Here is a 5,824-nt window from a genome sequence, read left to right on the forward strand (position 1 = left end):
CCCCCCCCCCCTCCTTTCTTCACGATGAAAGCATCCTTATAGCCAAAGTCAACACATGTTCTGAGTTTGATTCTTGTTATGGGTTTGTCATGGTTAGTTATGGGTTTGTGATGCTCTCAAATTACATCGATATAAATAGTGTAGGACGGTCAATGTCAAAATAATAACTCAACTAGTTTGGGATTGAATCCCATAGGGAATAGGCATAAAAAAGTTACTTCACTAATGTGACACTTCGACTATAATCGCAATTCTATCTCGTTAGTCTGAAATGAGTTTGATATTGCTAGTCTATCAGGAGACGCTATATTGTTAAAAAAAATACTATTTGGATTAAAAAAACCAAGGTTGTGTCTCTTTTAATGGAATGTAATGTTATAGGTGTTAATAAGATTTTTTTTAGTGGAAAGTTCTATGATATGCAAATAGTCCCTAAATGATTACCCAATATTTTTAAATAATTGGTGTAACGGCCCAACCGGTCTTTTGAGAACTTGTATTCCGTTCAACTGTTTAAAGTGTTGAGTAGCTTCATATGATATATTATGACTTGTGTGAATCATCGGTTTTGGTTTTTAGGTGTTTCGGGATTGATCTGGAAAAATGATTCTCAACTAGGAAGCATAAGTTAGAAGAGCTGACCAAATTTTACTTTTGAGTATTTAACCTCGGATCGAAGTTTTGATGACTCTGTTAGGTCCGGGTGTTAATTTTGGACTTGGGCGTATGCCTAGATTAGCATTTGGATATTTCTTGTAACGACCGACCGACCGTTTTGAGCATTTGCACTTCGCTCGATTGTTTGAGGGCATGAGTAATGACATCCAAATCCATACTAAAAAGTAATGGACACGGTCGCATGCAATATAATTTACCCAACTATGAGTCGGGGTTGAATCCCACAGAGAACAATATGTAGGCAATTAGGAATGTAAGAGAATTATCACTTGTTATGCAATGCCAAACACTTAGAATTATTTTTAGAAAATATTGATACCTAAATGCGGAAATGTAAACTAACCTAGAAAGCAAGTAAAATGACCAATGGCTACAAGTATGGATGCATCGGGAATTACACTCAAGTAACGATCCAATGTATTTCACGATTTTACAAATATGAGCGAGTTTATGTTAATTAGCCACGGGTAATAATTCTATATTAGCTTATTCCAAAGACTAACAAGACTTCCCAATTGAATTATCCCTAAATCAATTAAGAGATTAAGCACAACCGGATATGGCTACAAGTAGTTCAATCCTATCCCTAGGTAGAATCTATAAAATGAGGGTTAAAGCCTCAAGTTCTTGTTAATTAATCTTTTCCAACCCCAAATAATCTTTTCCAAGATTAATTCGAAATTAATGGGCGAGTCCTAGGGTTAGCTAATCCCTTTGGAAACATTAAAGAACAAGAATAATTAAAGAAACAATAACTCACTTCATTAAAAGATAAAAATCATTCAATACATAAGCACAACAAGGTATTTAATCCACACTTTAAATATGATTATTTCCATAAACAAGATTCAAGTGTTGAATAAAATACTACACGCTTAGATATTCAATACGAAGCAAGGAAATGAAGAAATGAGCATAAATGGGTAAGAAATTCTCAACCAAAAGCTCCAAATCTTCAAAACCAAAGTGTGTGTGCAAACCCTAGTTTCTAACCTTGTTCTCTCTAGTGTTTTAGACTGAAAATAAGCCAAAAGATATTTTACAAATGAGCTGGTTTGGGTATTAAAGGGTTTGGGGCCAAAAAATGTGCAATAACATAATTGCCCAGAACTGAAGCACGATTTTTGCATTTGCGAACAAAATTTCGCAATTGCAAACTATGACCATACTGTTGACCATCACATTTGCGATCAGGACTTCGCATTTGCGAAGGTTGACTGCCTGTTGACTTCGCATTTGCAAGTACAACTTGAATAGTCTTGCTTCGCAATTGCGATGGATTACTCGCAATTCCCAACTCAGCTTTCTTCGCATTTCCCAGGATTGTGTCGCATTTGCGACAACTGAGGCCCCTTTCCAGATTTTCTTCTTTTTAGCTTTTTTTGACTCGTTTCACTTGATTTTTTCAAGATCACTTCTAAATCACATAGAATCTGTAATACAGAAGTAAATAACATTAAACACATGATTTTATCACTCAAACATAGCAAAAATATAGGCTTAAAGACAAGATAAGTTGGTATTTTACCAACTTATCAAACCCCCAAACTTAAAATATTGCTTGTCCTCAAGCAATGAAAGCGACAAAATCTCCTCCCAAGTATTTATCTCAATAGCGCATCCATACCATGTCAAGCCGAAAAGGTCTACTATAAGCACAAACACATGACTTCGGTTGGTACCAACAATTAATCCAAAGCATATGAATTGCCAAACACTTTTCATGAACTTCATTACATTTCAAGTGCTCGGACACTATGCAAATCAAAGTAGCAAATCAAGTAGTGACACTAAAGCTTCAAAATTTGCCTCTCTATCATAATTATCTTCCCTCGTTCCTTCCTCTCAATTAAAAATGGGAATAAATTCACAACTCAAATCTCATGTGCCCTCACACTTAAGAGAGAATCCCACATTCATAATTTGCAATTCAAAACATAAATGGAATATCAAGTGGAAAGAATAAGCTCTCACTCTCACAAAGATATTCAGATGCAAAAAAGTGGTGCCATAGGCTTGCCCTTATTTTAATTCACCGCTTATTCAAGAACATTCGGTTGGAGGTCCTATAAGGACTTTTTGAGCTTGTAATGTAGGTTTAGGGAAGGATTGGAGCATTTAGGATACAAGTGACTACACCCTCCTTGAACACTACTCACATTTGTCTTTCTTTTTGCACTTTGCTTTTTTTTTTTAAAAAATCACATTGCCCTTATTGGCATCTAGTTATCACCATAGAGCCACCTTAAAGCACCTCTCTTATTTTCTCAAGACTCCATATTTATATATCTACATAATTTTGTTTTTGTTTTTGTATAGCTATTTTCTTTTGGAGCTTGAGTAATTTCATAAGGCCACTTTGAGGTATATGTTTCTCCGCTCAATGTACAACCTTACCGATTTTCCGACTTGATACCAACACTCCCAAACTTAGGCTTTTAGCCTCATTCTTAATATTCAAGGAGGGACGGGTGCAAAAGAGGGAATTATTTCACAAAAGGTAAAGGTTTGTAATGAGGTGGCCAAAGAAAAGGTTAAAGGCTCAAATGGGGGAAACTAATGATTATATTTATGCAATGGTAGGCTTGAAAGGCTAAAAAAATCTTTTTTTTTTAAAGATTACAAAGAATGCCTAAGGTCATCCCTCCAACCAAACACAATCAACATTAGCATTGAAAAACCAACCGGGCAAGTTCTAGACTACAAATGATGCAAAAGAACTTCACAATAAGTCTCACCATACATGGCACATGAATACTCAAGTGGAATACAAATCCAAAATCCAATTCAAACCAATGAATCTCAAGGAAGTTTCGTGTAGCCTAAGAAGCTATTTAGTGAATAAAAGAGCCAAAAATTGAGTCTAAAAGTCATGACAATGATTTTTTTTACTTCAATCATTTTTCTTTTTCAAGGATCGAAAATTCATATACCAAGGTTTAAATTGTGTTGGTACCAAGCAAGCCACAACTTTGCCAATGGACCCATACCCCACTCAAACCACTTATTCTTCCTAAATTAACAAAAACTATATCTAAACTACAAGACTAATTCCCTTAAGAAAGTTGCCTAGCTATCAGTCATCGGAAAAAGTCGACAAAAATTTACTAACAATTACCCGGTTCAAGAAGAAAATTGGCATCCTCGGAAAAAGAACTGTAGTACAAAGAAAACCAAGGATATCGTAACTAAAATAAAACATACTATATATTAAAAAAAATTAAGAAGCTAATAAACAAAATTAAGAAGCTAATAAACATCAAGTAACTAAAACATACTATATATAAAAACAAGAATTCAAGGAGCTAGTAAACATACTAATATAACACATCACATGAAAATACAATAGCATCATATGAAAACAACCAAAGTACCAATCTACCATATCCACAGTTATCCATAATTATACAAGAACAACAGTTATACAAAGAGCCACCCCCAAATAAAGATGTTGCAATGTCCCCAATGCAACTAAATATAATAGAGTAAAATGGTGGAAAGTGCTCCCTGAATACCGCATCAGGTGCTCTCCTCGCTGTCTGACTCAGAGGCATCCTCCTCTCGTTCTTCGTCGGACCATTCAACTAGAGCATCATCATCATCTACCGGCCTGGTTGATGGCATTGGGTCTTGAGGATTTAGGACTTTCCACAGCCCCTTCACACCCTTCCACGTGCGGGTAAAGAATTTATCTCTTTTCTTCTCCCTTTTCTTCATCTTGGTATGTGCCTTTGCCAGAGCATCATGAGAACTGCTCAACTTACCATGCGCCTTGTCCAGATCCGTGTATGCCTTCTCCAGTGTCTTAAGGTGATCCCCCTGCTTTCTCTGATCATCAAGATAATTTTGAAACTCTTTCTTTAAAATGTATGCAGCGGGTCCCTCAGATGTTTCCCCAGGTCCCTGTGGAAGGACAACTACTAGGTCACGAATTAGACGCATTTCCTCAGTAAGCACAGCAAATGGTCCTCCTGCAGAAGATGATAGCTGGCTACTCTGATCAATCTGAGAAGAAGACCCTATCTTTCTCTTTTTGCTCTTCACAGCTCCACCCTCTCCTCTTTTCTTCAATAGATTTAGAGGCATTCCCGGCTCTATGCAGTTGTCTCCCGGAGCTTCTTCCACCCCAACAAGTTGGCACAACTCGTTGATAAGTGATGGGAATATCAATGATGTACTATTCTGGATCCAAGATAGTGACACCCAAAACATCACGCAGAATCCTTTACCTGCACATGATGATGCACGCTTTGTCGGGATGATGCCTAGTAACATGGAGTATGAGAACCCTTTCGGGAACTTGCCGATTGAAATTGGTGAAGGCCATGGTGATTCTGATGAGCAAATTTGCGGCTAAATTCCAAGCTTAGCAATTGAAAAGTCATTCTCTCCTTACTAGGAAGGAATCTTAGTAGCTTATTTTGATGTTTTTTCTGTTATCTGGGTTATTTTAGGGTTGTGATCCAGATTTTATTTGTTTTATTGAGTCAAACCCTTCTATCCTTCTATTCTGTTTGTATAAGTCATGTCTGTCTGTTTTGTTGCTATTTTCATTATCCGGGTTATTTTAGGGTTGTAACTCGGATCTTAGGTTGTTTGTCTTGTTGTCAAACCCTTCCATCCTTTACTCAATGAAATACAGTTTGTCCTTTTGTGTCATTCCATGCTTAGTTCTTTCGTCGCTAGTTCTAGTGACATGACATGCATGCGGAATTTTCGGCCAGATCTTAGAAAACTGATTTAATCTTGAATTGGATAACCGAGAAAAAGACATTTTTGAAGAAGAACCAATTGAAGTTTGTTGGAAGTTTGACGTTAATGGATGAAAGGTGTCTTTCGACCATGACACACCAAGAAAATCTTAGTCTGATGAATTTTTCTCCTAAGATAGGAAACCTAGTCTGATGAATTTTCTCCTAGGATCGAAATCTTAGTCTGATGAATCTTTTTCCTAAGATAACAAAAAAAAGAATGGACCTAGTCTGATGAACTTTCTCCTAGGATAGAAATTTTAGTCTGGTGAATTTTTCTCCTAAGATAGAAGACCTAGTCGTATGAACTTTCTCCTAGGATAGAAATCTTAGTCTGATGAATCTTTCTCCTAAGATACCAAAAAAAGAAAAAGAAAAGAGACCTAGTTTGATGA

The sequence above is a fragment of the Nicotiana attenuata genome, unplaced genomic scaffold, assembly GCF_001879085.1.
Source record: "Nicotiana attenuata strain UT unplaced genomic scaffold, NIATTr2, whole genome shotgun sequence".
Taxonomy (NCBI): Eukaryota; Viridiplantae; Streptophyta; class Magnoliopsida; order Solanales; family Solanaceae; genus Nicotiana; species Nicotiana attenuata.